Raw genomic sequence first — 21,741 nt, 5'->3', positions numbered from 1 at the left:
GAGAGAGACAGAGAGGGAGAGACACAGAGACAGGGAGAGAGAGACAGAGAGAGAGAGAGACAGAGAGGGAGAGAGAGACAGAGACAGGGAGAGAGAGACAGAGAGAGAGACAGAGAGGGAGCGAGAGAGAGAGACAGACAAAGCGCTGTAAATTTCTATGTTTCTATCCTTGCTCTTTCTGTCCCTCCTCTCTCTCTATCTCTCCCTCCCATCCTTACTCTTTCTGTCTCTCCGTCTTTCCTTAATTCTGTCTCTGCTGTTTCTCACTCACCTTCCCCCTGTGTCCCCAGCCTGTCTCTCACTCTGTCTCTCCTCTCTCTGCCCCATCCTTTCTCTCTGAACCCAACCTTAACGCAATGAGCAACTTAATCCTAACTCTCCCTCTCTTTATTTACCTCTGTGTCTGTCTGTGTGTCTATCTCCCTCCCTCCTTCTCTCTTCCTCTTGAGCTATTTATCTTTCTCTCTCTCCCTCACTCTCTATTGTACCGTAAATATTTGTTCTGCAGCACTGTAAGTTGTGCAGTGGGAGCAGAAAGCTACAAAGGGACATAGGTTAAGTGAGTGGGCACACCCATGGCAGATGGAGTTCAACGTGGGTGTTTATTAGGAATAAAGTGTCTGACTGGATACTGTGAGCTCAAAGCAAAGTGTGACCTTAGTCTTTTATTGCAGGTCTCCAGAGTGCCTCTCCAACCTGTGAGGCCTCCTTAAATACCTGTCCTAAGGGATTATGGGATCCCTTAGGACTCCAGGGGATGAGCCCTCTGGTGGCTGTATAAGGTATATACAAATTTACATACATCACAACACTCGCCCCCCCCCCCCACCCCCCCCCCCGACTCCCGCAAAGTCAACAGTGTAACTATTTACAAGGTGAGTCGATCTGGGGCCTTTCTTTCCCTGGTTGATCGTCTCGGTGCAAATGCTGGTTTTGGTGAATTATTTGTTGGGCCCTCGCTGGGCTGCTGTGCAGCTGGCCTTGCTGGGCTGCCTGGTGTGTTGGGCCCTGCAGGGCTGCTATGGATGATGGGTTCTGCTTCGTGGTCAACCGTGGTGTCGGTTGCCACTGGTGTGTATGTTGGTGGGTCAAAAAAGGTAGGGTCCAAGGTGGGTTGCTCAGGATAGTCCGTGAATCTGAGTTTCATTTGGTCCAAGTGTTTCCAGTGAATGAGTCCATTTGAAAATTTGACCCAAAACACCCTGCTCCCCTCTTTGGCCACGACAGTGCCGGGAAGCCACTTGGGACCTTGTCCATAATTTAATACAAATACAGGATCGTTGATTTCAATCTCGTGTGACACATTTGCGCTATCATGGTATGTACTTTGTTGAAGCCGCCTGCTCTCTACCTGTTCATGTAGATCAGCGTGAACTAACGAGAGCCTTGTCTTAAGTGCTCTTTTCATGAGCAGCTAAGCAGCTGGAATCCCAGTGAGTGAGTGGGGTCTCGTGCGGTGGCTAAGCAGGACTCGGGATAGGCGAGTCTGCAGTGAGCCTTCAGTTACCCTCTTCAAGCCTTGCTTGATGGTTTGCACTGCTCTCTCTGCCTGACCATTGGACGCTGGTTTAAACGGGGCAGATGTAACATGCTTGATCCCATTGCGGGTCATGAACTCTTTGAGCTCGGCACTGGTAAAACACGACCCGTTGTCGCTCACGAGGAACATCGGGTAGTCCATGCGTGGCAAACACGGCCCGCAGGCTTTCAGTGGTGGCAGGGGACGTGCTTGCCGACATTATCTCACATTCAATCCACTTGGAGAACGCATCTACAACCACTAGGAACATTTTACCCAAAAACGGGCCTGCATAGTCGACATGGACTCTGGTTTGGAGGGCCAAGACCATAAACTTAGTGGCGCCTCCCTGGGTACATCGCTTAACTGCGAGCATGTGTTACATCTGTGAACGCAGGACTCTAAGTCCGCATCGATACCGGGCCACCACATGTGGGATCTGGTTATCGCTTTCATCATTACGATGCCTGGGTGGGTACTGTGGAGGTCATGGATGAAGGTGTCTTTGCCCTTCTTGGGGACCACTACCCGATTACCCCACAGAAGGCAGTCTGCCTGTATAGACATTTCATCTTTGCGCTTCTGGAACGGCTTTATCTCTTCCTGCATTTCCACTGGGACACTGGACCAGCTTTCGTGAAGCACACAATTTTTTACTGGGGACAGTAAGGGCTCCTGGCTCGTCCAGGTTCTAATCTGTCGGGCTGACAGGCGATTGCTCACTCTCGAATACTTCCATGACTAAATCTGCGGGCTGTGCCATTTCCACCCCCGTGGTGGGCAATGGCAGCCTACTGAGAACATCGGCAAAGTTTTCTGTGCCTGACCTGTAGCGGATGGCGTAGTTGTATGCGGACAACGTGAGTGCCCATCTCCGATGTGTTGGTATTTATCCCTTTACTCTCGGAAAACAGGGATATAAGCGGCTTATGGTTCGTTTCCAATTCAAATTTTAGCCCAAACAGATATTGTTGCATTTTCTTTATCCCATAGATACACGCTAACGCTTCTTTTTCAATCATGCTGTAGGCTCTCTTAGCCTTAGACAGACTGCTGGATGCATAAGCAACCAGTTGCAGTTTCCCGAAATCATTAGCTTGTTGCAATACACACCCGACGCCATATGACGACACATCACATGTTAGTACCAAACGCTTACATGGATCATACAATACAAACAATTTGTTTGAGCATAACAATTTTGTCGCTTTTACAAAGGCATTTTCTTGGCTTTTGCCCCAAACCCATTCATCTCCTTTACGCAGTAAGGCGTGCAGTGGTTCTAACAAAGTGCTGAGACCCAGTAAGAAGTTACCAAAGTAGTTCTGGAATCCTAGAAACGACCGCAGCTATGTCACATTCTGTGGCCTCGGTGCGTTCTCGATTGCCTCCATCTTCGAATCGGTGGGCCTGATGCCGCCCACCGCGATTCTTCTCCCCAGGAACTCCACTTCAGGTGCCAGGAAAATGCACTTCGAGCATTTCAACCTGAGTCCCACACGGTTGAGTCAACTAAGAACCTCCTCCAGGTTCTGCAGATGCTCGACTGTGTCCCGACCTGTGACCAAGATGTTGTCCTGGAAGACCACCGTGCGTGGGACCAACTTCAGTAAACTTTCCATGTTTCTCTGGAATATCGTCGCGGCTGATCGAATTCCAAACGGGCATCTATTGTAAATGAAGAGATCTTTGTACGTGTTGATGCAAGTGAGGCCCTTCGATGATTCCTCTAGCTCCTGCGTCATGTAGGCCGAGGTCAAGTCCAGCTTCGTGAACGTCTTTCCTCCTGCCAGCGTAGCAAAAAGTTCGGCAGCCTTTGGTAGTGGGTATTGGTCCTGCAGGGTGAAACGATTGATAGTTACTTTGTAATCGCCACGGATTCTGACGGTGCCGTCTCCCTTGAGGACTGGAACAATCGGACTGGCCCACTCTCTGAACTTGATCGGTGAAATGATGCCCTCTCTTTGCAGCCGGTCCAGCTCGATCTCCACCCTCTCTCTCATCATGTACGGTACTACTCTCGCCTTGTGCTAGATGGGTCGCGCCCCCGGAATTAGGTGGGTCTGCACTTTTGCTCCTTGGAACTTCCCGATGCCTGGTTGGAACAGCGAAGGGAACTTGTTTAAGACCTGGGCACACGAAGTGTCGTCAGCGGGCGAAAGCGCTCGGACATCGTCCCAGTTCCAGCGTATCTTTCCCAGCCAGCTCCTGCTGAGCAGCGTGGGACCATCGCCCAGTACCACCCAGAGTGGTAGCTTGTGCACCGCACCATCGTAGGAGACCTTTACGGTAGCACTGTCGATTACAGGAATCAGTTCCTTTGTGTAAGTTCTCAATTTCGTGCGAATGGGAGTCAAGACTGGCCTTGAGGCCTTGCTGCACCACAATTTTTCGAAAGTGTTTTTGCTCATAATGGACTGGCTCGCGCCCGTGTCCAGCTCCATTGACAAAGGGAGTCCATTTAATTCAACCTACAGCATTATCGGGGGACACTTTGTGGTGAATGTGTGCATTCCATATACCTCTGCCTCCTCGGTCTGAGGCTCTGGTTCATTGTGATCCGTCATGGATCTGTCCTCCTCTGCTACATGGTGGTTTGCAGGATTAGCAGGATTTGCAGCTCGCCTGCACATACGTTGGAGGTGTCCCATTGTTCCACAGCCCTTGCAAACGTACCCTTTGAATCGGCATGAATGGAAACGATGATCACCTCCGCAGCGCCAACAAGGTGTTAATGGCCTTGCATTCATCAACCTTGATGGTTGACTCTGAGACATCTGCGGATGTGCAGCTGCAGGTATGCGTGACCTGCCCTGTACGGTGCGATTTGAAAACAACATCACTTTGTTCACAGTACTTGTAGCAGCACTTGTGTGCTGAGAGATTTGCTTCGTATTGTCACTGGTGGCAATGAACGCCTGGGCTATCGCTATGGCCTTACTCAAGGTTGGGGTCTCGACAGTCAAAAATTTGCTAAGTATGGTTTCATGGCCAATGCCAAGTACGAAAAAGTCTCTGAGCATGTGCTCCAAATGTCCTTCAAATTCGCAATGTCCTGCAAGGCGTCTTAGCTCGGCGACATAACTTGCCACTTCCTGGCCTTCAGACCTTTTGTAGGTGTAGAACCGGTACCTCGCCGTCAGAACACTTTCCTTCAGGTTCAAATGCTCTCGGACCAGTGTACACAAATCGTCGTACGATTTCTCCGTGGGTTTCGCTGGAGCGAGCAGATTCTTCATGAGGCCGGACGTTGGTGCCCCACAGACGGTGAGGAGGATCGCCCTTCGTTTTGCAGCGTTCTCTTCCCCACCTAGCTCATTGGCCACGAAATATTGATCGAGCCGCTCCACAAAGGTTTCCCAATCATCTCCCTCTGAAAATTTCTGCAGGATGCCCACTGTTCACTGCATCATTGGGTTCATCATCTGTATCTCGTCGCCAGTTGTTATATGGGAATAAAGAGTCTGATTGGATACTGTGAGCTCCAAGTAAAGTGTGACCTTATTCTTTTATTGCAGGTCTCCAGAGTGCCTCTCCAACCTGTGAGGCCTCATTAAGTACCTGTGCTCCCAAGGGATTGTGGGATCCCTTGGGACTCCAGGGGATGAGCCCTCTGGTGGCTGCACAGAGTAAATACAAGTCCACATATATAACAGAGGGGAAGTGTGAGGTCAGCCACTTTGGATCTATGCAAGACAAATTGGGAATATTTTCGAACGAGAAACTCGGAGCTGAGGTTGAGCAAAGGGATTTGGATGCCCATGTGCACAAATCACTAAAACCGAGTGCACAGGTGCAAAGAGTAATCAAAAAGGCGAATGGAATGTTGGCCTTTATCTCGCGGGTTGGAATACAAATGGGAGGAAGTGATGTCACGGCTGTACACAGCTCTGGTCAGACCCCTATGGGGAGTAATTGCATTCAGTCTTGGGCCCCGCCCCTCAGGGAGGGTATATCGGCCTCGGAGTGGGGGGCAGCGCAGATTCACCAGAACGATACCCCGGGGATAAAAGGGTTAAATTACGAGGACAGGTTGCACAGAGTGGGTGTGTGTTCCCTCGAGTGCAGAGGATTGAGGGGGTATCTGATCGAGGGGTTTAAGATGATTGAAGGATTCGATAGGGTAGAGCGAGAGAGACTATTCCCTCCGGTGGGGAAGTCCAGAACAAGGGGAGCGTCACCTTAAAATTAGAGCCAGGCCGTTCAGGGGTGATGTCAGGGAGCACCACTTCACACACAGCGCAGTGGGAATCTGGAACTCTCTCTCCCCCAAAAAGCTGGGGAGTCTGGGGGGCGGGGTTTAATTTGAGCTTTTAAGACTGTGATGGAAAGATGTTTGTTGGGTAAGGATATCAAAGGATATGGAGATAAGGAGGGTAAATTGAGTTAAGGTAAAGATCAGCCATGATCTACATAAGATAAGAACATAAGAATTAGGAACAGGAGTCGACCATTCGGCCCCTCGAGCCTGTTCCGTCATTCAATAAGATCATGGCTGACCTTCGACCTCAACTCCACTTTCCCGCCCGATCCCCGTATCCCTCGATTCCCCGAGAGGCCAAAAATCTACTGATCTCAGCCTTCAATATTCCTGACTTCTCAGCATCCACAGCCCTCTGGGGCAGAGAATTCCAAAGATTCACAGGCCTCTGAGTGAAGAAATTTCTCCTCGTCTCAGTCCTCGATGGCCCACCCCTTATTCTGAGCCCTGGTTTGAGACTCTCCAGCCAGGGAAACATCCTCCCTGCAGCCACCCTGTCAATCCCCCTCAGAACCTTGTCTGTCTCATTCTTCTAAACTCCAGAGAGTATCGGCCCAATCTGCTCAATCTGCGTGAATGACGGAGCAGGCTTGAGGGGCTGAATGGCCTCCTCCTGTTCCTATGTAATTTCCTTGAACTCTATAGAGACTGAGTCGTGCAGTGGTAAAAAAAATAGGAAGAGGAGAAGGTCATTGATGGGAGCACCGCACTGTCGGAGGTGCCGTCTTTCGGATGAGACGATAAACCCAGGCCCCGTCTGCCCTCTCAGATGGACATAAAACGATCCCATGCCCATTCTGTAGTACGGTAGCATAGTGGTTATGTTACTGGACCAGTAATCCAGAGGCCGGGACTAATGATCCAGCGACATGAGTTCAAATCCCACCACGGCAGCTAGGGAATTTAAATTCAGTTAAATAGACCTGGAATAAAAAGCTAGTATCAGTAATGGTGACCATGAAACTACTGGATTGTCGTAAAAATCCATCTGGTTCACTAATGTCCTTTAGGGAAGGAAATCTGTTGCCCTTACCCGGTCTGGCTGATATGTGACTCCAGACCCCACAGTGATATGGTTGATTCTTAACTGCCCCTCTGCGGTTCAAGAAGGCGGCTCTCCAGGGCAATTAGGGATGGGCAATAAATGCCGGCCCATCCCATGAGCAAATTTTTTAAAACTATTTTGAAGAAGAACAGCGGAGTTATCTCCAGTGTCCTGGGCCAATATTTATCCCTCGACCAACATCACTGAAACAGTGGATCTGGTCATTAACACACTGTGGCTTGTGGGAGCTTGCTGTGCGCACAAGTAGCTGCCGCGTTTCCTACATTACAACAGTGACAAGAATCACAGAACGGTTACAGCACAGGAAGCAGCCATTCGGCCCGTCGAGCCCGTGCCGGCTCTCTGCAAGAGCACTTCAGCCAGTCCCACTCCCCCGCCCTTTCCCCGTAGCCCTGCAATTATTTTTCTAATTCAACTCCCTTTTGAAAGCCACGATCGAACCTGCCTCCACCACCCTTTCAGGCCGTGCATTCCAGATCCTAACCCCTCGCTGCGTAAAAACGTTTTTCCTCATGTCGCCTTTGGTTCTTTTGCCAATCACCTTAAATCAGTGTCCTCTGGTTCCCGACCCTTCCGCCAATGGGAACAGTTTCTCTCTCTCTACTCTGTCCAGACCCCTCTCTAAGGCCTACACTTCACAAATAAAAGTACTTCATTGGCTGTAAAGTGCTTTGGGACGTCCTGGGACTCTATAGAAATGCAATTCCTGTCTTCCTTCCCAGAGGCTCCTGGATGGCTTGTGAAGGTGTCACTGTGCTGCACCGTGCTGCTTGTGCCAGCAGAGGGCAGCCTAAGGCAGCCCTTCTCGAGGGCTGGGTTCTTTGTCTTCAGGCCGGAGTTTCTGCAACGGGTCTCGTTAAGTCTTTCCTGCGGAGTTTGAGGGGGAGGAGGGGTTTAGGGTCTAAACTGCGTGCGCGCGCGTACCCTCAGTGATCAGGCGGTTCCCTCCGGCACACCGCGCAGCAGATTTATAGGCATCCCGGCACGGAAAAACATTGAGAGGGAACATTGGCGAGGGGAGCGGGGGGGGGCTGAAGAAAAGGTCAGAGTTCACCGCCAGCTCGCCCTTTGACCCTTTCAACTCCAGTGAAAATCCCCGCGCCAGATTCACTATTCTCCCTCCGTCACTGTGTGGCCCCCTCACCCCCGCTAACGTCCCAGTGAATACACATCTCCCCGCCTCGAACGGCCTGCCCACAACTGTACGCGATACCCGCAACCGAGGCTGAGCAGGGCCTGGGGAGCTTTGCACTTTTAAAGGCTGCAGAGAACGACACAGAATTCACAGCCCACACGAACCTCCTCCCACCCCTCTTCATCTCACCCCATCACCATATCCCTCTATTCCTTTCTCCCTCAGGTGTTTATCCAGCTTCCCCTTAAATGCATCAATACTGTTATGTATGCAGACTATAGATATACTCTCTGTGTAGTCACTGTATAGTTGCATAAGATGGAGATGTGTTACCTGATGTACAATCAATAATGTTTACACTGTGTATATACTGTGGTGGCACCACTAGAGGGTGCCACTGGTGGAGACCGGGGTTTCCTGCCCTGGTGGCAGGGGCTATAAAAGAAGAGCGGCTGCCTCACTCTGGAGTTTGGAATAAAGGACCAAGGTCACTGCAGTTTGAGTACAACACATTGCCTCGTGGAGTCATTCATAGGTACAGTACAGACATAATCGATACTATTCACCTCAACCCCTCCCTGTGGGAGCGAGTTCCACATTCTCACCGCTCTCTGGGTAAAGAAGTTTCTCCTGAATTCCCCATTGGATTTTTCAGTGACTGTCTTATATTGATGGCCCCTAGTTCTGGTCTCCCCCACAAGTGGAAACATCTTCTCTACGTCTACCCTATCCAACCCCTTCATAATGTTAAAGACCTCCATCAGGTCACCCCTCAGCCTTCCCTTTTCCAGAGAAAAGAGCCCCGGCCTGTTCAGCCTTTTCTGATGGTTATAAGCTGTGAGCTGTGATACCATCCTCATAAAGGGCCTGCTTGTACTTACTGTGGCCTATTCATGGTATCGCAAGCTGTGTTACATACAAACGGCATGTTACACGCTTCCAGCTGCAGCCAGATGTGGCCCCCTCACACCCCCTCACCGCCCCCCCCCCTCCCATCCCCACCCGCCCTGCAATAAGTCGGGGTGTCTGATCCAGTTAGCGTCCTGCCTGTGCTGTTTTAACACTCTCGCAACCCTCGCTCGATTTAGTTTTAGTTGAAGCGGGTTAAGGATTGTTTATAAGCACAGGCAGGAGGCTAGCCGAGGCATGCAACGCAGGGCACTAAGTATAGCAGGTGGAGGGAATTAACCCTTCCCTCTCCACCCAGTATCAGTCACTGCTTCCCTCATAATGTTACACACCTGGGGACAACCTTCCAAAGGCCCCTGATGGGGAGACTCTCTCTATAAAAGAGGTCCCTAATGGGGAGACTCCCTCTATAAAAGGGGTCCCTGATGGGGAGACTCTCTATAAAAGGGGTCCCTGATGGGGAGACTCCCTCTATAAAAGGGGCCCCTGATGGGGAGACTCTCTATAAAAGGGGTCCCTAATGGGGAGACTCCCTCTATAAAAGGGGTCCCTGATGGGGAGACTCTCTATAAAAGGGGTCCCTGATGGGGAGACTCTCTCTATAAAAGGGGTCCCTGATGGGGAGACTCCCTCTATAAAAGGGGTCCCTGATGGAGGTCTTTAACATTATGAATGGGTTGGATAGGGTAGACGTAGAAAAGATGTTTCCACTTGTGGGAGAGACCAGAACTAGGGGAGCATCAATATAAGACAGTCACTGATAAATCCAATGGGGAATTCAGGAGAAACTTCTTTACCCAGAGAGCGGTGAGAATGTGGAACTCACTCCCACAGGGAGGGGTTGAGGTGAATAGTATCGATTATGTTTGTACTGTACCTATGAATGACTCCACGAGGCAATGTGTTGTACTCAAACTGTAGTGACCTTGGTCCTTTATTCCAAACTCCAGAGTGAGGCATAAGCATGGTGACTCTTCTTTTATAGCCCCTGCCACCAGGGCAGGAAACGTCGGTCTCCACCAGTGGCACCCTCTAGTGGTGCCACCACAGTATATACACAGTGTAAACCTTATTGATTGTACATCAGGTAACACATCTCCATCTTATGCAACTATACAGTGACTACACAGAGAGTATATCTATAGTCTGCATACATAACAGTATTGATGCATTTAAGGGGAAGCTGGATAAACACCTGAGGGAGAAAGGAATAGAAGGATATGGTGATGGGGTGAGATGAAGAGGGGTGGGAGGGGGCTGGTGTGTAGCATAAACACTGCCACGGAGCGGTTGCGGCTTGTCTGCCCTCTCGGGTGGATGTTAAAGATCCCACAGCCACTATTTCAAAGAAGAGCAGGGTGCGTTCTCCCCGGTGTCCTGGGGCCAATATTTATCCCTCAATCAACATGACTAAAACAGATTATCTGGTCATTATCACATTGCTTTTTGTGGGAGCTTGCTGTGCACATATTGGCTGCCGCGTTTCCTACATTACGACAGTGACTGCACTCCAAAACGTACTTCATTGGCTGTAAAGCGTTTTTGGGCACATCCAGAGGTTGTGAAAGGCGCTATAGAAATGCAAGACTTCCTTTCACGTTGCAATGAACAAGCACGGTGCCGACAGCTGGTGACCACCAGGGGGCAGACTGAGCACATGGTTGCTCGTGCTCGAAATACTCAGCAGGTCAGGCGGAGTCTGTGCAGAGATGGTTCGGGTACGGTGCCTTTTCATCAGAAGTGGGAGAAGTTCGAGGTGTAACGGGGCTTTTAAGCAGGGGCTGGGAAAGGGGAGGAGGGGGAGGGCAGCAGAAAAGGGAAGGTCTGTGATCGGCTGGAAGGCAGGAGAGATAAAATAACACAGGGGATGATGGAGCAAGGCAAATATTCGATGGTAATGGGCCAAGTTAAGAAACAAAAGACGGCTGTGAATGGGAATGGCAGAACCATTACCAGCACGTGCTCTCCAAAATAATGGGAGCAGTCGTGATGATCTGAAATTATTTAATCAATATTGAGTGCCAATATTAAGTGCCTAATCGAAAGATGAGGTGCTGTTCTTCAAACTGATGGTAGAATGATACGGATTAGGAGGCCAGTCGGCTCATTGTGCCTGTACCAGCTCGTTGAAACAGCTCTCCAATTAATCCCACTCCCCACTTCCCTGATTTTTCCCCATGGCCCTGCTAATTATTCAATTGCCTTTTGAAAGATACTATTGAGTCTGCTTCTATCACAGGCAGTCCCTCGGAATCGAGGAAGACTCGCTTCTGCTCTAAAAGTGGGTTCTGAGGTGACTGAACAGTCCAATATGGCGACGAGACTCGAGGTGCTCAGCACCCTCCCGGATGCACTTCCCCCACTTAGGGCGGTCTTTGGCCAGGGACTCCCAGGTGTCGGTGGGGATGTTGCACTTTATCAGGGAGGCTTTGAGGGTGTTCTTGAAACGTTTCCTCTGCCCACCTGGGGCTCGCTTGCCGTGAAGGAGTTCCGAGTAGAGCGCTTGCTTTGGGAGTCTTGTGTCTGGCATGCGGACGATGTGGCCCGCCCAGCGGAGCCGGTCGAGTGTGGTCAGTGCTGCGATGCTGGGGATGTTGGCCTGGTCGAGGACACTGACGTCGGTGCTGTCTGTCCTCCCAGGGGATTTGCAGGATGTTGCGGAGACATCGTCGGTGGTATTTCTCCACCGATTTGAGGTGTCCACTGTACATGGTCCACGTCTCTGAGCCACTGCCCTCTCACACCCAACTCGCTGCGTAAAAAACAAATTCTCCTCATCGCCCCTCGCCTTGCTCTTTTGCTAGCGACCTTAAAATCTCTGACCTCTGTTCGTCGACCCTGCTGCTACCGGAAACAGTTTCTCCCGATTTACTCTGCTGAAACACTTCATGTTAAACCTCCCCTGAACCTGCTCCTGCCCTCGCTCACTCACCCAGCATCTTGCCTTCCCTGTGTGGGGAAGGGTCGTCACTGGGGGAGTGACTGGTACACGTCAGTCCTGTGCTCCATCAGTCGCAGATATCCGGTCCGGCAGAGAGAGGCTTCATGAAGCTCCTAAACGTCCTGTCATCCAGGACAAAGCAGGCCGCTTGATCGGCCCCCCATCCACCACCTTCAACATTCACTCCCTCCACCACCGGCGCACCGTGGCTGCAGTGTGTACCATCTACAAGATGCACTGCAGCAACTCGCCAAGGCTTCTTCAGCAGCACCTCCCAAACCCGCGACCTCTACCACCTAGAAGGTCAAGGGCAGCAGGCGCATGGGAACACCACCCACCTCCGCGTTCCCCTCCGAGTCACACACCATCCTGACTTGGAAATATATCGGCCGTTCCTTCATCGTCGCTGGGTCACAATCCTGGAACTCCCTCCCTAACAGCACTGTGGGAGCACCTTCACCACACGGACTGCAGCGGTTCAAGAAGGCGGCTCACCACCACCTTCTCCAGGGGCAGTTAGGGATGGGCAATAAATGCCGGCCTTGCTTCTCGGCCTTTTGGCTAAGATCAAGTGTAGTACCGTTTCTGACCAGCCACCATGACCTCCGGGTGGTTTCTCCCTGGTCAGGAAGGTATATGCTTGCATTTTTGGAAACAGGAGGTGGGTGGGGAGGGTTGACCCATCCACCTCCATGGCACGAACCTGGTATTGCAGTACTTCCAGGAACGGTGCAGTGGCTCTAGGCCTTTTGGCTAAGAGCATTGGCGCAGAGTGATCCTTGGCATGTGCAAGGTGACCTCTGGCGTTTGTGATTTGACAAAGAATTGGAACGATTGGCTACGAATTTTAAAAAAAAATAAATAAATAAATAAATGCCGGCCTTGCCAGCGACGCCCACATCCCCGGAATGAATCTTCTAACCACCGCTGGATTGTCAGTGCTCTCTCAGCCAGTGAAGGCCGTGCTTGAAGGGGCAGCAGATGGACAATTTCTACCCCATAATGCCCCGCCCACACCCTGAAAGATCATCAGAAACCCCACAAAAACAATCCTACTGCCCCTGTCCCTCCGATCCCACCCCTGCTCGCCCTCCTGACAGCCCCCTCCCTCACTGGAAAAAACCTCGCTGATCGCCGTGAGCCCTCTGCCCGTTCCTCACCCGGGTTTATCATGCTCCTTTTGTGAGCCGAGACAGTCAGAGTCACAGGCTATTCGACTGTGAGAGCATCACACCTAAGTCTCGATCCTGTTCCCCACCCCCTCCCCCAGGTCCACATTGGTGGGGGAACATCTCCAGCAGAGAGAAACCAGAAGCCCTATAGCCAGTAATTTCCCATTGGAGAGATTCCCCCACTACCACGCGCCCCCCCCGCCCGCCCCCCCCGGCCCCCATACTGCCCTGTCTCAGCCCAGCTAACTCAGGGAAGGACCCAGGGCCTTGCTGCTCTGCACGGCTCAGAGAGACCCGTACGGAGGTGCTTGGGAGGGGCTCATCTCCCCACACAGTTGTCTCTGAGTGGGAGGGGTGGTGGTTTTGGGGGGTGGGGCCGTTAGAGAAACGACATCTCCACCGGGTGGCAGCAAATCGTCGACCACCACTCCCGCTCCCCCCCCCCCCCGGCCCCCTCCTCTCCGCCACCCAGGACCATCTCTGACTCTCGTATTTCTAGCTGAGCTGCCTTTGGCCCCAGCCTATCTGCAGTGCTTGTTTGCTCAAGGTGCTGATATGATGGCAGATTGTGTAACGGGGGTTGGGGGTAGGGGGGGGGGGAGTGCAGGAGGTGGGGTGGGGGGGTGGGGGACTTTGTACACCTGGGTCAGAAGGCCTGATTAACTCAGCTCTTCACCTTCTGGCCAAGGCCGATCTCCGAGGTCGCTGCCTGAGTCCTCAGCTTTGATTCGCTGTCGCAGATTAAAAGTCTTTGACCTGACCGGCTAAGGTCAGGGGTCGAAGGGGAGAAGTGGGCTTCTGTTAAAAACATTCTGTGGTCGCAGAACTCGTGCTGCATTGCACTGACTAACAACACCTTCACTTAAACACCCGTCTGCCCCACACCAGCAGAAAGATTTGCATTGATATAGCACCTTTCACCACATCCGGACGTCCCAAAGCACTCCACAACCAATGAAGCACTTTTGGGGTGTAGTCACTGTTGTAATGTAGGGAACATGGCACTCAAATTGCGCACAGCAAGCTCCCACACACAGCAATGTGATAATGACCAGGTAATCTGTTTTAGTGATGTTGACCTTAGCACACAGGGGAGAACTCCCCTGCTCTTTTTTGAAATAGGGTTGTGGGATCTTTTACATTGACCTCGGTTTAACATCTCATCTGAAAGACGGCACCACCGACAGTGCAGCACTCCCTCAGAACCGCCCCTCCGACAGTGCAGCACTCCCTTAGTACTGCCCCTCCGACAGTGCAGCGCTCCCTCAGTATTGCCCCTCCGACAGTGCAGCGCTCCCTCAGTACTGCCCCTCCGACAGTGCAGCACTCCCTCAGTACTGCCCCTCTGACAGTACAGCAATCCCTCAGTTCTGCCCCTCCGACAGTGCAGCACTCCCTCAGTACCGCCCCTCCGACAGTGCGGAACTCCCTCAGTATTGCCCCTACAACAGTGCAGCACTCCCTCAGTACTGCCCCTCCGACAGTGCAGTGCTCCCTCAGTACTGCCCCTCCGACAGTGCAGCGATCCCTCGGTACAGCCCCTCCGACAGTGCGATACTCCCTCAGTACTGCCCCTCCGACAGTGCAGCTCTCCCTCAGTACTGCCCCTCCGACAGTGCGATACTCCCTCAGTATTGCCCCTCCGACAGTGCAGCTCTCCCTCAGTACTGCCCCTCTAACAGTACAGCGCTCCCTCAGTACTGCCCCTCTGACAGTGCAGCGCTCCCTCAGTACTGCCCCTCCGACAGTACAGCAATCCCTCAGTTCTGCCCCTCCGACAGTACAGCACTCCCTCAGTACTGCCCTTCCGACAGTACAGCACTCCCTCAGTACTGCCCCTCCGACAGTACAGCACTCCCTCAGTACTGCTCCTCCGACAGTACAGCACTCCCTCAGTACTGCCCCTCCGACAGTGCAGCACTCCCTCAGTACTGCCCCGACGACAGTGCGGCGCTCCCTCAGTACTGCCCCTCCGACAGTGCAGCGCTCCCTCAATACTGCCCTCCGACAGTGCAGCGCTCCCTCGGTACTGCCCCTCCGACAGTGCAGCGCTCCCTCGGTACTGCCCCTCCGACAGTGCGATACTCCCTCAGTACTGCCCCTCCGACAGTGCAGCTCTCCCTCAGTACTGCCCCTCCGACAGTGCAGCTCTCCCTCAGTACTGCCCCTCCGACAGTGCGATACTCCCTCAGTATTGCCCCTCCGACAGTGCAGCTCTCCCTCAGTACTGCCCCTCCGACAGTGCGATACTCCCTCAGTACTGCCCCTCTGACAGTACAGCACTCCCTCAGTACTGCCCCTCCGACAGTACAGCACTCCCTCAGTACTGCCCCTCCGACAGTACAGCACTCCCTCAGTACTGCCCCTCCGACAGTACAGCACTCCCTCAGTACTGCCCCTCCGACAGTACAGCAATCGCTCAGTTCTGCCCCTCCGATAGTACAGCACTCCCTCAGTACAACCCCTCCGACAGGAGAGCACTCCCTCAGTACTACCCCTCCGACAGTGCAGCACTCCCTCAGTACTGCCCCTCCGACAGTGCAGCACTCCCTCAGTACCGCCCCTCCGATAGTGCAGCACTCCCTCAGTAACGCCCCTCCGATAGTGCAGCACTCCCTCAGTATTGCTCCTCCAACAGTGCAGCACTCCCTCAGTACTGCCCCTCCGACAGTGCAGTGCTCCCTCAGTACTGCTCCTCCGACAGTGGAGAACTCCCTCAGTATTGCCCCTCCGACAGTGCAGCACTCCCTCAGTACTGCCCCTCCGACAGTACAGCACTCCCTCAGTACTGCCCCTCCGACAGTACAGCAATCGCTCAGTTCTGCCCCTCCGACAGTGCAGCACTCCCTCAGTACTGCCCCTCCGACAGTGCAGCACTCCCTCAGTACCGCCCCTCCGACAGTGCGGCGCTCCCTCAGCACTGCCCCTCCGACAGTGCAGTGCTCCCTCAATACTGCCCTCCGACAGTGCAGCGCTCCCTCGGTACTGCCCCTCCGACAGTGCAATACTCCCTCAGTACTGCCCCTCCGACAGTGCAGCTCTCCCTCAGTACTGCCCCTCCGACAGTGCAGCTCTCCCTCAGTACTGCCCCTCCGACAGTGCGATACTCCCTCAGTATTGCCCCTCCGACAGTGCAGCTCTCCCTCAGTACTGCCCCTCCGACAGTGCGATACTCCCTCAGTACTGCCCCTCCGACAGTACAGCACTCCCTCAGTACTGCCCCTCCGACAGTCCGCAATCCCTCAGTTCTGCCCCTCCGACAGTACAGCACTCACTCAGTACTGCCCCTCCGACAGTACAGCACTCCCTCAGTACTGCCCCTCCGACAGTACAGCACTCCCTCAGTACTGCCCCTCCGACAGTACAGCACTCGCTCAGTACTGCCCCTTCGACAGGAGAGCACTCCCTCAGTACTGCCCCTCCGACAGTGCGGCACGCCCTCAGTACTGCCCCTCCGACAGTGCAGCTCTCCCTCAGTACTGCCCCTCCGACAGTGCAGCACTCCCTCAGTACTGCCCCTCCGACAGTGCAGCACTCCCTCAGTACTGCCCTTCTGACAGTGCAGCACTCCCTCAGTACTGCCCCTCCGACAGTACAGCACTCCCTCAGTACTGCCCCTTCGACAGAAGAGCACTCCCTCAGTACTGCCCCTCCGACAGTGCAGCACTCCCTCAGTACTGCCCTTCTGACAGTGCAGCACTCCCTCAGTACTGCCCCTCCGACAGTACGCAATCCCTCAGTTCTGCCCCTCCGACAGTACAGCACTCACTCAGTACTGCCCCTCCGACAGTACAGCACTCCCTCAGTACTGCCCCTCCGACAGTACAGCACTCCCTCAGTACTGCCCCTCCGACAGTACAGCACTCGCTCAGTACTGCCCCTCCGACAGGAGAGCACTCCCTCAGTACTGCCCCTCCGACAGTGCGGCACGCCCTCAGTACTGCCCCTCCGACAGTGCAGCTCTCCCTCAGTACTGCCCCTCCGACAGTGCAGCACTCCCTCAGTACTGCCCCTCCGACAGTGCAGCACTCCCTCAGTACTGCCCCTCCGACAGTGCAGCTCTCCCTCAGTACTGCCCCTCCGACAGTACAGCACTCCCTCAGTACTGCCCCTCCGACAGTCCGCAATCCCTCAGTTCTGCCCCTCCGACAGTACAGCACTCACTCAGTACTGCCCCTCCGACAGTACAGCACTCCCTCAGTACTGCCCCTCCGACAGTACAGCACTCCCTCAGTACTGCCCCTCCGACAGTACAGCACTCGCTCAGTACTGCCCCTTCGACAGGAGAGCACTCCCTCAGTACTGCCCCTCCGACAGTGCGGCACGCCCTCAGTACTGCCCCTCCGACAGTGCAGCTCTCCCTCAGTACTGCCCCTCCGACAGTGCAGCTCTCCCTCAGTACTGCACTGGGAGTGTCAGCCTAGATGTTTGTGCTCAAGTATCTGCAGTGAGACTTGAACCCACGACCTTCTGACTCAGAGGCTTCAGAGAGCTACCCACTGAGCCACAGCTGACAGTACAGAGCCAGTGTTCCACTCCAATTGTGTCCGTGCCTTGTGCAGCCCTGGGAAGGGGAAATGGGGGGCAGGGGGAAGGGAGGGAAGGGCGTGTGATCAGATGAGAGAGTGGGTGTGTGGGGACGGGGCCTACGTGGGGTGATGGCTGACGATGACCAGACACGGGCGGGAGACGCAGGGACGCTGGGGGTTGGCTGCAGGAGAAAATAACGATTCCGATTCCCGTGATCAGCGCCGTAGCAACAGCGGGCCCCTGGCACACTAAGGCGGGAGTGTATTCGATCGCAACGTAAGCTGATCAACTATATCGCCACACCCTGAGGAACACAGGAAGAAGAGGAGGCCATTCAGCCCCTCGATCCTGTTACACAGGAACAGGAGGAGGCTCATTCAGCCCCTCGAGCCTGTTACACAGGAACAGGAGGAGGCCCATTCAGCCCCTCGAGCATGTTACACAGGAACAGGAGGAGGCCCATTCAGCCCCTCGAGCCTGATACACAGGAACAGGAGGAGGCCCATTCAGTCCCTCGAGCCTGTTACACAGGAACAGGAGGAGGCCTATTCAGTCCCTCGAGCCTGTTACACAGGAACAGGAGGAGGCTCATTCAGCCCCTCGAGCCTGATACACAGGAACAGGAGGAGGCCCATTCAGCCCCTCGAGCCTGTTACACAGGAACAGGAGGAGGCCATTCAGCCCCTGGAGCCCGTTCCTCCATTCAATTAGTTCACAGCTGATCTGTATCATAACTCCATCTACCCGCCTTGGTTCCATAACCCCCAGCCTCAACAGCTTTTTGGGGGAGAGAGTTCCCAATTCCCACGGCCCTTTGTGTGAAGAAATACTTCCTGACATCACCCCTGAACGGCCTGGCTCTAATTTTAAGGTGACGCCATCGTGTTCTGGACTCCCCCACTGGAGGGAATAGTCTCTCTCGCTCTACCCTATCGAATCCTTTAATTGTCTTAAAACCCTGAACCTCACCCCCTAATCTAAACTTATTATAAAACGTATAGTTTATGTTGGAGTCAGCCTTTCACTGCAGCTGCCCACGAATGGGGTCCATGTTTCTCTGCTCTCTCTCTCCCTGCTCCCCACCCATTGATGGGGGGCAACCAAGGCTGGCAGCGGGAACTTTCCAATTCCCTCACCCTCAAAGTTCTCATTGAATGGGCTGGGGAGTCTAGAACCAGGGGGTCACAGTCTCAGGATAAGGGGCGGCCATTTAGGACTGAGATGAGGAGAAACTTCTTCACTCAGAGGGTGGTGAATCTTTGGAGTTCTCTGCCCCAGAGGGCTGTGGAGGCTCAGTCGTTGAGTATATTCAAGACTGAGATCGCTAGATTTTGGGATATTAAGGGAATCAAGGGATCAGGCGGGAAAGTGGAGTTGAGGTTGATGTTCAGCCATGATCTCATTCAATGGTGTAGTAGGCTCGAGGGGCCGAATGGCCTACTCCTGCTCCTATGTAACAGGCTCAAGGGGCCGCATGGCCTACCCTTCCTGTGTACCTGCCTCCCTCACATTGCTGCCACAATGGGACTCGGTCAGAACGGTAGTGTAGTGGTTATGTTACTCGTGACCCAGGGGAACGTGAGCTCAAATGCCACCCTGGACAATTGGAGAATTTGAATTCACTTTAAAGAATCTGAAAATAAAAATCTTGTCTCAGTAACGGTGGCCATGAAGCCGCCAAATTGTCGTTTAAACCCCAGCTGGTTCACTGACGTCCCTTTAGGGAAGGAACCCAGCCGCCCTTACCCGGTTTGGGCCTATATGTGACTCCAGACCCACAGCAAACGTGGTTAACTCTTAACCTCCCTCCGAAGTGGGCCCAGCGACACACTCAGTTGCATCAAACCTATCAGAAGGCTCACCGCCACCTTCGCGAGGGCGACTAAGGAACGGGCAATAAATGCCGGCATTGCCAGGGACCACCTCATCCCGAGAGTGAAGGTTTTTAAAAAAAGCCCCCGTGCTCACAACAACAACAACTTGTATTTGTATAGCGCCTTTACCGTGGTAAAACGTCCCAAGGTGCTTCACAGGAGTGTTAGAAGGCAAAACAGAAAAATTTGACACCGGGCCATATAAGGAGAAATTAGGGCAGGTGACCAAAAGCTTGGTCAAAGAGATGAGTTTTAAGGAGTGTCATAAAGGAGGAGAGAGAGGCGGAGAGGTTTAGGGAGGGAGTTCCAGAGCTTGGAGCCCCAGGCAACTGAAGGCAGAATGTATGGCCCCTGGAATGACAGGCTCAGTGGCGGTGATCTATATTGGCCAAAGATCACATCCCAGCTCCCGAGGTGGGGAATGTGGGAGGGGGTGAAGGAATAGACAGAGGAACTAAACCCCTCTGGCTATTCGATTGTCATCATCATAGGCAGTTCCCTCGAAATCGAGGAAGACTTGCTCCCACTCTAAAAGTGAGTTCTCAGGTGGCTGAGCAGTCCAATACGGGAATTACAGTCTGTGTCACAGGTGGGACAGACAGTGGTTGGAGGAAGGGGTGGGTGGGACTGGTTTGCCGCACGCTCCTTCCGCTGCCTGCGCCTGGTTTCTGCATGCTCTCGGTGACGATACTCGAGGTGCTCAGCGCCCTCCCGGATGCTCTTCCTCCACTTAGGCACTCCCAGGTGTTGGTGGGGATGTTGCATTTTATCAGGGAGGCTTCGATGGTGTCATGTTCGATTGTACTCAGGGAAAGGATAATGCTCGGTGCAGCCCAGTCCAGCTCAGAGAGCTCCATACACACTGCCTGGAACAACCTACACTAAAGGTCTCCTTGTATCCCTTCACATCACGCCTGAACGCTCTGTGAGTGTCTTTTAATAGCTTATTAAGCCGGTATCTTTCAATCCAGGGGATACCCAGGGATTAAGAGTACAAACATGTCTAATACTTTGACCATAAACTGATGATATGTTTATAGCGACGGAGTGGAGTTTTTTCATCGGCTTTGCACCCAGTGAGAGATAGAGAGGGATTGATCTGGAGTGTGTGTGTCTTTCTCCCTCACACACACACACACACACATACACTCCACCTCTCTCAAACGCACATCTCCCTTTCCCATTCCCTCTCTCCCTCCTTCGCTCCCTCACTCATTCACGCAAACTCTCTCCATTCATTCACTCGAACTCATTCTCTCACACTCACACTCTCACTCTCACTCATCCATGTGACTCAGTGGGTAGTACGCTCGTCCCCGAGCCAGAAGGCTGTAGGTTCAAGCCCCACGCCATGTGAGCGCATAACAACAACAACTTTCATTTGTATAGCACCTTTAACATAGTAAAACAGCCCGAGGCACTTCACAGGAGCCTTATTGCAAAAACTTTGATAACCCCGACTAGAAACCTCAGTGGGAGCACTGCACTGTCGGAGGGGCAGTACTGAGGGAGTGCCGCACTGTCGGAGGGGCAGTACTGAGGGAGTGCTGCACTTTCAGAGGGGCAGTACTGAGGGAGTGCCGCACTGTCGGAGGGGCAGTACTGAGGGAGCACTGCACTGTCGGAGGGGCAGTACTGAGGGAGTGCTGCACTTTCAGAGGGGCAGTACTGAGGGAGCACTGCACTGTCGGAGGGGCAGTACTGAGGGAGTGCTGCACTTTCAGAGGGGCAGTACTGAGGGAGCACTGCACTGTCGGAGGGGCAGTACTGAGGGAGTGCTGCACTGTCGGAGGGGCAGTACTGAGGGAGTGCCGCACTGTCGGAGGGGTAGTACTGAGGGAGCGCCTCACTGTCGGAGGGGCAGTACTGAGGGAGCACTGCACTGTCGGAGGGGCAGTACTGAGGGAGTGCTGCACTTTCAGAGGGGCAGTACTGAGGGAGCACTGCACTGTCGGAGGGGCAGTACTGAGGGAGCACTGCACTGTCGGATGGGCAGTACTGAGGGAGTACTGCACTGTCGGAGGGGCAGTTCTGAGGGAGTGCCGCACTGTCGGAGGGACAGTACTGAGGGAGCGCTGCTCTGTCGGAGGGGCAGTACTGAGGGAGCGCTGCACTGTCGGAGGGGCAGTAGTGAGGGAGCGCTGCACTGTCTGATGGGCAGTACTGAGGGAACGCCGCATTGTCGGAGGGGCAGTACTGAGGGAGCGCCGCACTGTCGGAGGGGCAGTACTGAGGGAGTGCTGCACTTTCAGAGGGGCAGTACTGAGGGAGCACTGCACTGTTGGAGGGGCACTACTGAGGGAGCGCTGCACTGTCGGAAGGCCAGTATTGAGG

General features: G+C 53.5%; 1 protein-coding gene and 1 non-coding gene across 2 annotated transcripts in view; both read left to right on the top strand.

Moving 5' to 3' along the window:
* Positions 1–21,741, top strand: part of robo1 (roundabout, axon guidance receptor, homolog 1 (Drosophila)) — an 809,035-nt gene that overhangs the window by 374,903 nt on the left and 412,391 nt on the right. The window lies entirely within an intron of this gene.
* Positions 12,373–12,571, top strand: LOC139276653 (U2 spliceosomal RNA). Its single transcript, XR_011595971.1, has one exon. It is a non-coding gene; the product is annotated as a U2 spliceosomal RNA (small nuclear RNA).

This window comes from Pristiophorus japonicus, chromosome 11, assembly GCF_044704955.1.
Source record: "Pristiophorus japonicus isolate sPriJap1 chromosome 11, sPriJap1.hap1, whole genome shotgun sequence".
Classification (NCBI taxonomy): Eukaryota; Metazoa; Chordata; class Chondrichthyes; family Pristiophoridae; genus Pristiophorus; species Pristiophorus japonicus.
This window is presented reverse-complemented; position numbering and strand designations above follow the sequence as displayed.